The sequence below is a fragment of the Gopherus flavomarginatus genome, chromosome 9 (genome assembly GCF_025201925.1).
Source record: "Gopherus flavomarginatus isolate rGopFla2 chromosome 9, rGopFla2.mat.asm, whole genome shotgun sequence".
Lineage (NCBI taxonomy): Eukaryota > Metazoa > Chordata > Testudines > Testudinidae > Gopherus > Gopherus flavomarginatus.
The window spans coordinates 79,193,585-79,209,483 of NC_066625.1; the positions used below are offsets into that span (position 1 = coordinate 79,193,585).

The 15,899-nt window shown below is 44.7% G+C and overlaps 1 protein-coding gene across 2 annotated transcripts in view; it reads right to left on the reverse strand.

Annotated features, from left to right (window-relative positions):
• Positions 1-15,899, reverse strand: part of AGBL1 (AGBL carboxypeptidase 1) — a 385,324-nt gene that overhangs the window by 260,920 nt on the left and 108,505 nt on the right. The gene's annotated exons all lie outside the window — the stretch shown is intronic.

The following is a 15,899-nucleotide window of genomic DNA, read 5'->3' on the forward strand; positions in this document are numbered from 1 at the left end:
ACCATAATTTGAGAACCTCTGGCCTAGATGTCATTTCTGGAGTCCTGTCAGTGTTATGATGCAGTTGGTGACTAACTCCATCTATCCACCCCATTGCTGCAACATCTGAGCACCTCACAGACATTTATGAATGTACCCTCAAAGCACCTGTAAGATAAGGAAACACTGAGACACAGAGAAATTGAATAGATACAGGGAGTCAGGAGTGAGCTGAGAACTGAGCATCAATCTCCTGAGTGCCAGGTCCAGTGTCTTATCCACAAGATCATCCTTTTTCCACTGCTTACAAGCTGGGGTTTGAATTTCTACCTGGCCAATGACTTAATGCTTGTCTACACTGCCCCACAGACTACAGGGGCATGCGCCAAAGTGCTGCACTGTGCCTCCCCTGTGAGATGCCAGGGAGCCAACTAAAAGTGTCCTAGCATTAATGTAATCTTCTTCCAACAGGACTACATTAATGTGAACTAAGAACCTTTTAGTGCACACCCACAATGCCCACATGGGGGAGCTATAGCACACCACTTTGGTGTGCACAGCTATTCACACCCCCGTACGCCAAACTGTGGGGCAATGTAGACATGGCTGAGGGGCTCCATCCTTATTTTAAAAGAATACTGTACCTCAGTATCCTTCAGCAACCATCAAACAGCGCTGCAGTATTTCTCACATAACTTAACCGTGCTAGACCATTGCTATAGACTGGAGCAGTGTCAGTTTTGGTTTTTTTTTTTGGGTTTTTTTTTTGTTTTTTTTGTTTTTTTTTTGTTTTATTTTGTTTGGTTTTTTTTTGTTTTATTTTGTTTTTTTTTTACAGGGGAAGACTTGGAAAGCTTACTACTTGCACGGAGACAAAATCACACCCCGCTACTCGTTTGTGCACTGAAACCCACACACCCAGTTTATCACATGCACCTCCACAAGGTGCCACAATCCTAAGATCTGCACCCACCCTTGCCCATTACAATTGTTTTGGGCACCAAAACTTGGAGAGTAGGAGAGAAGCCTGAAGATAAGAGCTAGAGGAGAAGGTGGGAGGCCAGAGGGAGAGAAGAAAGGTTGCAGCAGATCTTTTCAGACTTGTAAAAGAAAACCTGACAAGATCATAGACCGGGGAAGGGAACTGAAGATGGAAGAGAGGCAACCTCATCATCACACCTTCTCATGCTTTCACTCCAAGACATACACACATTTGTCACGCACAACCTTCCCTCCACCCAAACTCACAAACTCATACCCCTTCACACACTCACCTGTCCATACACCCACTGATCTTTAGCAAAAGGTAGGACATCTTTGCTCTAGCTAACTCAATGCCTGGTCCAAGGAGCTTGAGCAGCTCCAGGACTAACCTGGCAACCCCTCACAACAGCTCGTTCAATGAGTTCAGTGAAAACAGAAGAGAAAGGCTTGTAAAAGGAATTACAAAGAGGCAGGGAACTTACATTTTTTCCCCATAGCTAAGTAGCATGACAATTGCCACTGATAGAGCAAATTAAATTCTAAATGCACTGGTGATTGGATAGATATCATTTTACTAAGTGTTACTGAGAAAATGTCTTCTTTGGGAAGCAGAGTTAAGATTCAGAACAAGGCTTGCCAGTTCTGGGACCTGATTCAATTATGTGGAGTTTATTCACAAAGTTAAGGAGAGGAAGGGAGAACACAATTATTCAGAGGTACAGTGTTCCTTTAAAAAAATACAAGGCTAACCATAGGAAAAGCAAATGCTTAAGAGTGTTGCAGGTGGGGGTGGGGGGAGCAGGTAGCTGATAGCCTGAAAGGAAACACTTGTATATAATTGTTCCCTTGTGCAAAGGGGAGGAATGGAATGGTAACCTGAAATGACAGATGTTAGTCTTTTTGCTACTACTCTTAACTCTGGAGGTCACTCTAGTCTGGGAGCTGAGAAACAGGATACAGAGCATTTCAGCTGGTACATGAGACCTTGAATCAAGTCCCAGCCAACAGAAATGGATTCCTGTGAGCAGCGAAGAGCTGCATGGTAGATCTTTTGGAGTGACTCGGGAATCTGAATCCAGTTCCTAGTAGATACATATGCACATCACAACATCCAGCACAGCATTTGGTTTCCATGCTGATAATCTCAGTAGAAAGACCAAGACCTGGACATGGAAATTAACACCTCTCTCACCTACAGAGATCACTCTTCCTGCATCAGAGACAAAGAGGTGAGCTCAGAGAACTTCCAAGTGTCTCATTTTGATGTAGATGAGGACAAACCTGCCTCCTTTGCAAAGCTCCATTTCAATTAATTTATCCAATGGTTTTAGTCTTATTTTTGTTTATAAGTTCTCCTAACTGCTGTATAACTGCTACTGTTTAGTTGCTAACTAATTCTGGTTTCTGAGACTGCATCCCTTACTCACCAGAAACCTCAGTGGTTTATGAGCAAATGTCAGTCAGTGGAGTGTTTGCAAAATGTTCACCTCAACTATCTGTTATATTTTATTCGTGGTATGCGATTAGTCAGCTAAGTCACATGGTAAAAGTCCTGCTCTCTAATTGGATAACTGAAACTTTTAAATGAAACAGAAAGGGTCTGATCCTGCATAGCTCCCACAACTCCTATTGAAACAGAGTTGCAGTTTGGAGATAGACACACCAGGCCACAAGAGGATTTAGGGGTCAAACTGCCACTTTAGGCACCTACAGTCCAAATTTAGAAGTCTCTACATGCCTACGTTTCTGTCAGTAAAATCTCTTAGGTGCCTAAAAGACTGCTGCTGGGCCTGGATGCAACCATCCAGGTGCCTAGCTCATGCCCCAGCAGTATCCTCCTTGCCTAATTCACCTGTAGGGCTTAATCAATTCTCGGCTTGGTCCTGTACGAAACAAAGAAGAGACACCTCTTTTACAATTTTTAACCCAGCTATGTGATATTCTGGGAGACGGGGGTCTCTCTCAATCTCTCCTTCTGAAGCTGTTTCCCTTTGTATAAATAGCCATTGGAACAAGGACTTGAGTCTCCCACATCTGAGGTGAGTTCCCTAACCACTGAGCTAGAGAGTCATTTCACTCTGGCCTAATGACTATTTATACATACAAAGGGGAACAACTTCTATTGAGAAAGACCCGTTCCAGAGTAGCCCATTGATTAGGGCACTCACCAATGGCTAGGGTGAGATGTGGGTTCAAATCCTTGTTCCGCATAAGGCAAAGAGGGGAAGTTATCCCAGGTCTCCCACTTTCTGGGACGGTGCTCTAACCACTGGACTAAAAGTTATAAGGGGAAGGGGAAGTCCCTCCCTCCCCCCCAAGAAAAGGCTTAGAGGTGCCTAACCCCAGGCCAGGGCTTATGCCTGTGAATCCTGAGGGGAAGGAGAAGCCTTCCTCCGACCTGGAGTTAGTCACCTAAGTCCATTTGGAAAGGTGCCGTTTAGGCTATACCTCTCTTCGTGGTGTTTCCTATTGGCTATCTTAGATGATTTCCTGTTCAGTTTCCTGGGTTTTGTGGATCCCATCCTTAGGCACCCAACTCTCCCCATGCATTGGACAGGGAGCCCTGGCACCCAACTCGGGGCTGTGGATTCTATTCGGTGTAAGGGTGACTAAACATTAGTTGAACATTAAACTAAACACTGAGTCTCAGTCCCCTTTGTGGATCTAGCCCCAAGGGCTCAGCACTTCAGACCCAGCTCAGAAACAGGAGAATAATAAATGCAAATACTGAATACCAAATACACTCGTTCTCCCATAATCACCCTTAATATTGTGCACATGGAGCATTCAAAAGGAAAGGCCAAAACTACACCTGAACAAAGTCCTGAATAATTAGTAAGAGGTATGAACATAGATGAACCAAACAGCAGTTCGTAATTCCAACAAATGTGCAACAACACAGTTCTGCACCACTCAACCAGCTCCTCTCATTAGTGATCCTGGGCTGGCTAGCTCAGCCTGGATAAGACAGTAATGCATAAGTTGTAACATCAAATCCAGAAACTGAGAACTGCCTTTCCCAACCAGCCATTGGGTCCTCTGTTACCAAACTCCAAGAGGAGTCCAGATTACCTAAATGAGGCTATAGAAGGCGATTTTTCAAAGATGGGGAAGCACCAAACTCCCCAATCCAGAAAAGGATGAAGAGTCAACACATCTAGCTTTCAGAGAGTGGGGAACACTTTGTATTGCTCTTAGTCTTTAACAGCTTCCTGTCTATCTCACAAACTCCCAGCAATACTATTGATAGAGGACCTGTCTGCCTGTCTACTCAGGTACTATTATGGCTCCCATCACTGTAAAATCTGAGCACCTCCCAGTCATTAAAGAATTGATCTTCCCAATACCAGAAATCAGGCTGGACAGATCAGCTGTCCTCTATACAGCATCAGGCTTTTCCTCTGGCCTTCTGTTACAGGTAATCAGCAGACAATGATCCTCTCCCTCAGGGCATAGCTTCAAAAAGCTGGGGTTTTGCATAACTGGAGCTGGAGAATTTGCATTAACTTCTCTCTAGGGATTCCCCAGGAAATCCTCTTAATGCTTATTGTCCCAAAAGTCCAGATTTGTCTGACATCTATTCAATATAGTCTTTGAAACTCCCAAGTCTTACATCTGTCATATCCTCCCTGCTAGAGAGGTTACATACAATCCTGGACTACAATAATACATAAACTTAATACAGCAAGATCATTGCAGGAAATTGCCATATCTGTCACAACACTCATGCCAGTTCGCATCGAGCTAGCATGCTAAAAATAGTAGTGTAGCCGTGGTAGCATGGGCTGCAGTAAGCAGTGGCATGGCTACCTGCCCTGAATACATACCCATAGGGTTGGGGCGGGGGCAGGGGTTGCACTGGGAGCAGCTAGCCTGTGCCGCTGCCTATGCTGCCATGGCTACTCTACTATTTTTAGCAAGTTAGCCTGATGAGAGCTAGCGCAAGTATGTCAACTCAAGCTCCAAGAGTAGACAAAACCGAAGAAACTTGCCCAAAGTCACACAGGGAGTCTGTGGCAGAGAAAGAAGCTGAACCCAGGTATCACGTATCCCTAGTCATCTTAAACACAAGACTATGTCATTGTAATCTCTAGGATATTTGTATGGCACTTAGTACAATGGGGTCTTGATCCCTGACTGTGGCTCCTGGTGCTTACCATAATCTCTCTCTCATGCCAGATCATCTTTGCAGACATAGGGAACAGCACAGTGTAGCCATTCATTCCTGTCCATGGCTTGCTCCTTCATTATGACCACATCCTTGTGCATGACATCCTACCACCTAGTCAGTGGTCAGCCCCTAGGTTGGACTGACCTAGGTGGTACTTGCATGATTGGCATCCTAGCATCTGTTCATCTTCAGCAGTGTCTCCGCTGTTGTAATTCCCTTGCAGCAAGGCCTGAACCCTGATTTCACATCCTACTCTCCTTTAACTTCGTTTGTGTTAAAATCATTCCACCCACCGCCTCCAGCCTTCTGATGTCTGCTTCATTTAATGCAGCTGCTTCCAGATCACAGAGTGATACTCTTAGTCCACTGGTTTGACACATTTTTACTTTGGTACCAAACAATGTTTTTATCCGTTCATAATTTTGTCAGTTGGCACATCTCCTTTTAACCTCACCCTTGATGGCACTGATAAAACTTCCTAGGTTCAGATAAGATTTGACTTGTTCTGCGACTTCATTTCTGTTACATTTCAACACTATCTATTGTCCGTTTTCCAAGATGCAACCGCTTTGTCTTCTTGGCATGTATTGTAAGCCCGGATTGACTACACCAATTTACCAAGGCAGTGAAGAGCATCATCTTTCATTCAAATGTGTGTGCCAGTTGCACAATGTCATCTGCATAAGATACGGAGCTTAACTCTAGATCATCCAATGTCACACCCGACAACGTGTTGAAGAACACGATGAAAAGGGACAGTGACTCCAAGCCCTTGGCCTTACACCAGTCTTTGACTTGAACCAGTTGCTTAATTTTCCACCAGTGCTTATGGCACTGCAGGAGTCTTTGTATATCGCTTTTATAGTTGCAATTATGTTCTCTGGAATGCTATATGATTTTGTTACTTTCCAGAATGCTTCCCTCCAAACTGAATGAAATGGCTTTATGAAGTTGATGAAAACAGCAAACATCTTTAACTCACATTCTCATGACCATAATACAAATAATAATAACGGAAAGGAACTTTTGGAGGCAGTGGGAGTGGGAAATAAAATGGAGGAAAAGTTGATTAATATTCTGGAGGAACACCCCTCCCACAACAAACCTGACAATTTATTAGAACATAAGCTTGAGTCTTCACTCCACTTTTTGCCTGCTCTGCCCTTCCATTCCCCTCCACATGCTCAAGGACAATTTACTTGAGTGGGATAATAACATCCTGAAACGCCCAATGGGTAAGATTTGCAGTGGAAAGGAGGTGCTATGACTAGAACAGAGAGGGGAGTAACTACTGAACCAGAGACAGAAACTGCTTTCAATGGCAGAAAAGACCTCCACTGGGTTTCAGCAACAGCCAGCATAGATTGATTCACTCCATAACAGAAACTTGCCAGCTACAGTGTGCGTGATTTTATGAAGAAAGCTTACCCTGCCAGCTGTCCTGCTGTGACTATTCTTCCCTGACCGCCTTTCCCCCACTAGCAGGTGCCCAAAAGGGCTTAGAACCCACCAGGAACTGAAGAGGATTGGTTCCTGTGACAGCACAGCATTCAATTCCATTTTAGCCATGGGGGGAGAAATCTTTCTTCACTTGCCTTTGAGATGGTAGACAAAGATGGAGGAGGTAGAAACAAAGACAGAGAGGCGGTCAGGAAAACTAGTCAGTACATCAACTATTCCTCCCAGCAGCAGGCTCATGATTCTATGATAAACCAAACAGACAAACCAGCTCCCTTGCTCTGACTCAGGGTTGCCTACAGTAGCCTGTCTGCTCCCTGCAGGTCTCTCTCTCCATTGAGCTGTTTGTTGGCCTTTTATCTCAGGCCCAGGTGGCCTGCAGGCTATCATCTGATCCCCAGCCTCAGAGCTATCACCTGGGAGGCAGCTAACTAGTCACAGCTGAGGGCTATGTCCAACTCCCTTAAAGTGCCAGCCCACCCTCTGACAGTTTGGTATTCTGCCTCCAGAAGCAGCCAACACCTTGTATTTCAGAGGAAGCATAAACCTCCCTAATAATGCACCTGGCCAATTGATCAATGCTGTAACAGGTGGAAGGAATTCTTCCCTGATTCTGTTTTGTCAGTTTACACCCTAGGGCATGGCCTTTGATTATTCCAATATTAGCAAGCAGGTTATTATTGCTCATCAAATAATTCAGCCTCTGCAATCAAGCCAGCCCTAATGGATGCCCTCCCTTGTTAAGCCTGCCTTTGTCACAGGAAGAGTAGATTTAGCTCAATCTGAATGCCTCTATGGCTAATTTATACAGAACCACATTGACCTTTTAGAGTGTGCCCCACAGCATCACGAGGGACTGGAATTTACTGCTAGACATCAGAAATGTGTTGCTGGGTGAAATAAGGCTTTTTCAGGCTGTGATTTGAGCTTAATACCAGAAACCTAGTAGCAGCTCAATGCTCATTTACCATTTGAGAAAGGAAAGTCAGCTTGGAGGCTCTCCTGGGCTATCTTTCATAGCTCTACCAAACAGATAGGTGATTGGAAGTGCAGCATGCATAGCTTATTCTGAAGCCTCTCTGAGAGAGGGGAGATGGGTTTTCTCTCACCCCTCCCTGCTCCTCCCAAGGAAGGGAAGAGTTTAGGTAACCAATCAGTGCCATCCAGGTCTGCAGTGTGTCCAGGGCAGTGCTTTTCAAGACAGGTGTGTTGCAGAGAGCAGGCTGTAAATTTCCCCAGCAGTGTGAGTAATGCGCATTGAACTCCACTGGACCTATTTTAGTTTCATTCATAATTTTTAATGATTTATAACACACTTATAAGTAGCGCCCTGGAGCCTCTGAGGCACTTAGGATGGGAGTTTACATTGTGGAAAGAAAGCAAAAAACCAATAATAATAAGTTATATGGTGTTTTACATCTTCAAGACAATTAATTAACCTGACGGAAAAGGCTCCAAGATTTTTGGAAACCCCAGAGCCTGCACAGCATTAAGGAGGTACCACCAATATCCTGACCTAAGAAGGCACCACCAATATGCAGTGCCAGAGAGAACCACCAATATCCAAAACCTTGAAAATAAAATGCACAGTCTCCAAAAAGGAAACAGAAAGGCTTTTGCACAATATGCAAAAGGTAGAAGTCCCTCAGGACCACAAGCTTCAACGGGAAAGTAGAGGCAGACTGCAGAAGGACAGCCACTATAATACACAAACATCTTACCTCATGTTGGCAGTTGTGTCTGCTAAAGTGTCCTGTAATACAACATATGCACCTTTTCAATCAGCAAAGACATTCCACTGGTTCCACCTATTCCAGGGCCTATTTGTCAGGCAGTTCCAGATCCTAGTTCACTTTCCTCCCTGCATTGCTGGTTGCCTTGACTAATTGGATTCGGTGTTTTAATATGCATTTCGCCAGACTGCAGGCTGGCTGCAGTCTCACGGCTGTACAGGCTGAGTCAGCTCCCCACCCCCACAAGGCACCCGGATTCAAAGAGCAGCCGATGCATTATGGAAAACTTCAGTGAGCACTGGTTTGCAAGCAGCCCTGCTTTTCTCTCTCAAATTTCTGTTCTACTCAACCAGCCTCCTCCTCTACTGCCGAGGACGTTTGCATTCAAGCAGGAGTATAGCTTTTTAAGAATTTGCCTGCTTCTTTGGAAAGCAACAAACCATGCTTTGGAGCATGGGCTGCTGTGGAGATGACTGGGATGTCACCCGCAAAGGACTGGGACTGGAGATGTGCATAATGAGGAATTTCCTGGGACATTTTGAACAAATTTTGCCAACTTCCATTTAGGGTCCTCTTTGCACCCCTGCCCTCAGCTTTACGTGTTTGATAACTAGCTATTTGTGCAAAGAAACTTCAGGCTCTGAATTCTGTAACAACTTGGGATGAGCCCCCAGTTTTTTGCAGAAACGGGCTCTGGATTGCGGTTTTCTCAACATCTTGTCTCTTCCTGTCATCCAAAGCCAGGGGACTCTGTAGTGTCCAAAGTAAGGACTACAGTTTCCTGCCACTGGCACCAGTGTCGTTAGGAGTAACTCCAATGAACAATGGAATTATAGCTGTTCAAAATCCAGTATAAGGGAAGGCAGAATCAGGCCCAAAATTTGAATGGAAAAGTAGGAAGACAAACAACTTTTCTTTTTCCAGGCAAATATCTTCAGAAATAAAGAATAAAGAAAGAGAGGAAAGAGATGAAGAGTGGAAGCAGAACACATTCACTAAAAATACATTTCTAAAGAAATTTAGTGCTGGTGAAAGGTTCCAAAAAACTATAATGATAAGGACCCCATATAAATACCTCGACAGCTAGACTGACAATTAGTCCTGGAAACAGAAATTCTTTGTTTCCCTACAGAACTAGTGCAACATGGACAAAATGCCTTGCCAGTGGGCCCCAGCCCTGACTTAGGAGGGACCACCTCTGGGGCTGAGGGAAGCATTCACTCTCTATTCAGTCTGTGGTCTCTCTCCTGAACTGCAACATAGGGTGTCGGTATTTGTAGTGGTTTCAGTGACATGGACTCATGTCCACTAGGCACTGGATTAGAGACCATCAGCACATTCCACCATTGGCCACTGAACTTCCTGAAGGAATTTCTGGAAACAGGACTGTTTTCAGAGTAAACATTAGGCATATGGAATGGAAGAGTGCAGTGGCATTGGTGGTACTGAATGTATTTGTGGAAGATGAGGTCTAGTGCACAGATGTCATTATCAGAATGACAGATGTTCTGGGAATTGTTACTATTTCAGAGTAGCATAGCACCGTGCCCTCAACTTTGAGCTCCAGCAGGACTTCTACAGCCAACTCCTCCAGCCACAGGAAAGATCTTCGCTAACACAAGCAGGTGTTCTGCCTCTCTATTAATGCTATTGGATTAGACTCTATTTGAGGAGCACATTTCCCTTTGGGGTGGGCTAACCCCAGCAAAGCTGTGATCTGATTTGATCCCTGTTTTCTTAGGAGACACGTCATCTCCAGCTTTGAAAAAGAAATGTGCACCAGCCTTTCATAATTAACATGCAGCGCCGGTTTCCGCGGGCACAATTATAATAACTTGGAGTCAATAATTCATAAACTATAATGCATTATTAATCAATTATCGAGGCCTGAATTACATTTAACGAGATTAAACTGATTGGAGCGCTAAGCTGTTTGAATCATATTGATTTAATCAATGTGCTTAATTAAACTATGTACATTTTCTACACAATCATTATTTCCCAGTATCCTGTACAAGTGGTGTCTTTGCTATTCTTCACTCAGAAATTGTTCTTGAAAATTAGTTGAACATCAGTACTTAAAGGTAAAGTGTCTTGTTTTCTTTTTCTTAAAAAAAAATCAAACTAGATAATATGCCATCTAACTAGCTTGTGTTCGCACATAAGGAAGTGCACAGATGTTGATCACAAAGATGCGTAGATATCACAATGAGGCTGTATTCTAAGAAGTAGTCAAGTAAGCACATCTTACCAGGGAAGCGGCATGGGCTGAGGGACGTACTGGCTGCCACTTCCAGCAGCTCCCATTGGCCTGGAGCAGTGAACCGTGGCCAGTTGGAGCCGCAATCAGCCGGACCTGCGAACGTGGCAGCTAAACAAACTGGCCCAGCCCACCAGGGGCTTTCCCTACACAAGTGGCATCCTAAGTTTGGGAAACATTGATCTAGCCCAATCTCTTGTCTTCTGACAGTGGCCAATGCCAGAACAATTCTCAAGTGATCTATCCCCTGACATCTAGTCCCAACATCTGGCAGTCAAGGTATGTCTACACAGCAAAGAAACATCCATGGCTGGGCCCTGCCAACTGACTTAGGGTCAAGGGGCTCAGGCTGCAGGGCTGTTTCGTTGTTATGTAGACTTCCAGCCTGGAGCCCGACCTCTGGGACCTTTGCAGGGTCCTAGAACCTGGGTGCCAGAGCAAGCCCAGAAGTCTACACAGCAATTAAACAGCCCCACATCCCAAGCTCTGAAAGCCCAAGTCAATTGGCAGGGGTCAGCCACAGGTTTTTCTTTGCTGTATAGGCATACCATCAGAGACTTAGGGATACCCAGAGCATGAGTTTGCATCCATGACCAACTTGGCTAACAGCCATTAGTGGACCTATCCTCCAGGAAAATGTTTTGATTTTATCGAATCAAAGCATTTCAATTGACCCAAAACAAATTTTGTTTCAAGGGAATTTTTTTTCGTTCAATTCTGGAAAGGAAAAAAACCCAAAATGCACAAAATCTTGCTCCTGTCCCACTCTGACAATAAGCCAATTAAATCCACTGGAAGAAAGGCTCAGCTCCCTCCACATAACACAACCTAAGCTGCCATGAATTCATCAGCCTCCTTAAGTTACTAGGTTTTAATTTAGTCATCTGTTATGGTGACAAGGCACTGATGTGTTTGCTCTAGTTTAGAGAGGAAAGTTTCATCATTACCTGGGTGTAACTGAATGGATCTTTTAATTATAGATTTTCGGATGGCTAATCCATCCATTCATTCTGCTATTTACCATAGCTTCCAGTGGCCTATAGGGGCTAATCAGGCATTCCTTCATGAAGCCACTGGATCCTACTTACAGTAACATGCCTGACAAATACAATTTCAGCTTTGCTTGGAAAAACAACTAATTTGAACCAGAAGCTCTCACTGGTAGATTATGGTAGTTACTGAGTGTATGTCCCTTTCCCAAGGTTTCTTCAGATACATGTTTCCTGTAAAGGGACTCTTTGAGATTATTAGTTTCCTTCCTAGCATTACTTATCACCAAGTGAACAACAGAGAAAGAAATAGTGGGGAAAAAATTCACTCCAGCATATCTCCTGTGTCTGAACATCTCTGACGTGTATATTATATGCTCCGACCTGGGGCAGAATGTCCACCCTGCAATTTTGAGCAGGCTACTTTGAGCCCCACTAGCACAAGTCTGTCTATGGGGCTGGGAGGCATGCTCCCAGCTGCATTGCAGACATACCCTGGGTCTTTCTGAATCTCATTTTCTCATCTGAAAATTGGGAATAATGATATTTCCTTGCCTCACAGGGATGTTGTGATAAATGCATAAATGCCTGCCAGGTGCTCATGGGGATGAGGGTCACACAAGTAACTAGACAGACAGATGCACCATCCTTGTTGAAAATCCTGGACACCTGATAGCAATGCATCAGCAGGCCCATTGTCTGCCCCCACTTCAGCCTGGCACAGGGCATCTCCAACAGCTTTCACACGCCTGATGAGCTCCATGCCTGACAGGTTGCTAGGCAGATCGAATGTGCAATGCTATGGGCTCAGAATATGCAAAGTGGAATGGAACATGGCTGCATGCTGTGCTCCCACTATTGGGTAGAGGACCGTTTTCTTCATTTGGGGTGGTAACATAGGGCCAAACCTGAGAAGAGCAGAGCACCTGAAACTTCACTGGGAGATGGAGCAGCTCAGCACCTCTCAGGATTTGGCCCTTTGCTGTTCTTGCTGCTGCTTCATTCGAGAATTTCCCACCACCACCCTCCCACCCCACAGGAGACCCTCTTCCTCCCTCCACCCAGTAAGGTGAAAGACTAGGGTCGGAAGACCTGGGAGAAAAGACTCCAAAGGGGAGATTCTCTCACAACCATTATATTTCTTCCCCTCCATGCTGTTAATTTTAAAACCACTCAGAAGTGACAATATCAAACCCACGGCCATTGCAGTGCAGTGGCTCATCACACCCATGGGAGCTTGCAGAAACCTGCTTTTTTATAGTATTCTAAGAACTGCTATTCTCTTCCAAGGAAAAGCTTTTAGCATAATTTGGCAGGCTGAATCTGCACAGAACAACTCTCTGTGAGAGGCAAAAAAGGGGGGTGGAAGGCGGAAGCAGTAGAAGAAGGAGAGGAGCGAGACAAAGAATCCTCCTGCTCTTTGAATGAGCATCCCACATGCAAGCAGCATGGGGGACAAGTGGTTTTCTTTTTGTCAGAAGACAAGCAGGGGCCTTACCATTGGGCAGGGCTGGCGCTTCCATTTAGGCGACCTAGGCGGCATTTTGCCACCCTCGGCGGCAATTCGGCAGCGGGAGGGGTCCTTCTGTGCTCTGGGTCTTCGGTGGCAGTTCTGCAGAGGGTCCTTCACTCGCTCCGGGACCCGCTGCCAAAGTGCCCCGAAGACCGGGAGCCGCAGAAGGACCCCCCGCCACAGAATTGCCACCAACGACCGGGAGCGCGGAAGGACCCCCGCCTAGGGCGCCAAAAACCCTGGCGCCGCTCCTGCCGTTGGGGTAAAGGGCAAAGAGGCCATAACCCAGGGGATGCTCGGACTCCAGACAGAGGAAAGGGTTACGAATCGCAAAGCAAAAGAGACTGAAAGCACAGCATTTTGCCCCTGCCACCCAGCGTCCTATGGTTTCCTTAAAATCAAACTTGTCCAGCCTCTGCTGTCTTTCTACTCTAATATGTCAGTAATAATAACAACACAAGGGAAAACCAGCATGACAGCAAAAGCAAGCAACAGGGAGGTGGAGGGGAGGGGGCAAACGTAACTGTGCTGAAATTGAACCTTGGGGCCCTCATAATCTGAGCAGGAGGTGGAAGACCTGGTCTAAAACCCCCCACAACTCCCTTTTCCTTCAACATGCTGCGAATGTGCAACTTCTGGGAACATGCACGGCTTGTGCTTCTCATTAAGAAGTTGCACATTAATAAATGTAACTCAGAAAAATGTAATCATCCTTGGACCACATTAATCAGAAGCCGGACAAGACCGATCTAAAGAGCTGAGCGAGGAAAATAAAGCATAGCCAACACAGAGGGTGTGGTGCACTGATTTTCCATATCTCCTGCCCCCCACCCACATACCAGTATCCTTGTGTTCAGAGTAACTCCTCCCCACCAAATCTATCCTTCCATACAGATGCCCCTATCCCTCCCAGCACCCTGCTATGCTTGCCTAGTGCACCCTTGTGAAGCAATCTCTTTCTTCCCCACCCCCTGTGTCTCCAATAAAGAAAACAGAAAAGGCTTATAGGGATTAAAACAAGATCAAGCCCAACAATTGCTCAGCTCTGAAAAACTGTGAGTTATCTATGTTGTTATTGAAAAATCTCTCAAGAAAAAAAATAGATAAGGAGAAAACAAATTTGAAAGGCAAACAAAACCACTAAGGCTTCTTAGAGACATGAAAAGCCCAGAGCCCTAGAAAAGAAAAAGTCCATCAACAACTTCTAGTCATTCCTCCCTGGGTTGACTCCTCCCAGGATGCGGCTCCACATCACCTCCTGAGCTGGAATGTATGTTTGCCAGGTCTGCACCTAGTAATGGAAGTTATTCCCATGAAGTCTTCTGCCCTGGGTCTTGCAGGATTCAGCTCTTTGTACACTTGTTTTTGTTGGGCTGGGTTGCTAGCATGGCAGAACAGTGAAAAATATTGGATTTTTAGCATCAGCCAAACTACCTCAGAGTAGGGAGGGCTTCTCTCACAAGCCAAGTAGACTGAGAATCAACTGCTGATCAAAGCAACGCAAAGCAACAAAAATTAAGCTCAGAGCACCCCCCAAAAGCCATTGTTAACCAAGCTGCTTAAATGAAATAAACACATACATGATAATTTAGGGTTGTCTGTAGGGAGAATATGGCACAAAACACAGTATGGTGTTTTTCTGCTCTTTCATTAGATAAAATAAATATTTTCTATCACATAAAACTGTCATTATTGCCATTCATACAGGGTGCTGTAGGTGCCCATGACATACAAAAAAATGAGACAGTCTTGCCCCCACCATCCCTGCCCCAAACAACTTCCAAATGAGTTCAGAGGATACTATTTCGATAGTTCAATTAGTCCATTACTTGAGTTGAGTGAGATTTTACAACAAAATATTTTTCAGTGTGATACTGAAGTGCTTTGTGAATGTATGTTAATTTCATCAGATTATTCGTTTTGAAAAGAAAACAAAACAAAAATTCAGAACAAAATCAGAACTGTTTAGTTTGACATTTTTGCAATGTTGTTGGAAAGTGTTAATGGCCGCCATCATGCATGTCTTTCAGCTGTAGACAATCACACATCTCATGAAAGCTGATGCCTGTGCTAGATCACCCTTCATTTAGGCTAATTGGAAGCCACAATTAAATACTCCTCTAGGTAGCGATAACTGGACACAACAGGAAGCCACCACCCAATGCACTAGGCCACATGGGAAAGCCTGAGCAGAAGTAAGCTGTATGGTTGGAGGGGTTTCCCTGGGACTGATTTTAAATGCAGGGATAATGAGATTGACAAGCTGGGGACATGTGTGTGTGAGAGTGGCAGAAAGCAAGAGGAGAAGTCGTGAGCATGGCCCTGAGAGGGAGCTGAGGGACAGAGTTTCTTGGGGCACAGGACTGGCTAGAAAGGCAGGCTTGGAAATTGTGATCAAGGAAACTGACTGCTGTGTGTTTCTACTATGTTCGGAAACAGGACTTCACGTTCCCTCCTTGTAAATAAATAGGATTGCACCAAATAAATACCTGACTCATATGGAGTAGCAGCCAATTGCTTGAACCACAGTGGCAGCAATAAAAATAACATCCATGCCAACAAACAAGTTCTCTTCCTCTTCACCAATGCCTCCAGTTTATAAAGCTGTTTAATTGCAAGGTTGAACTTGGCAAGACTGTGGTTTTGCTTGAAAATTTCACCCTGAAATGCTCATTTATGATCAGAAATGGTGATAATTCTACAGTAAATACTCCCTATATGAAAACTGATGGGCACTTTACGACAGGAAAACGTAATTACACTGTAATGTCAATGTAACTACAATCACTCTGTTAGAAACTGGAACCAAAGT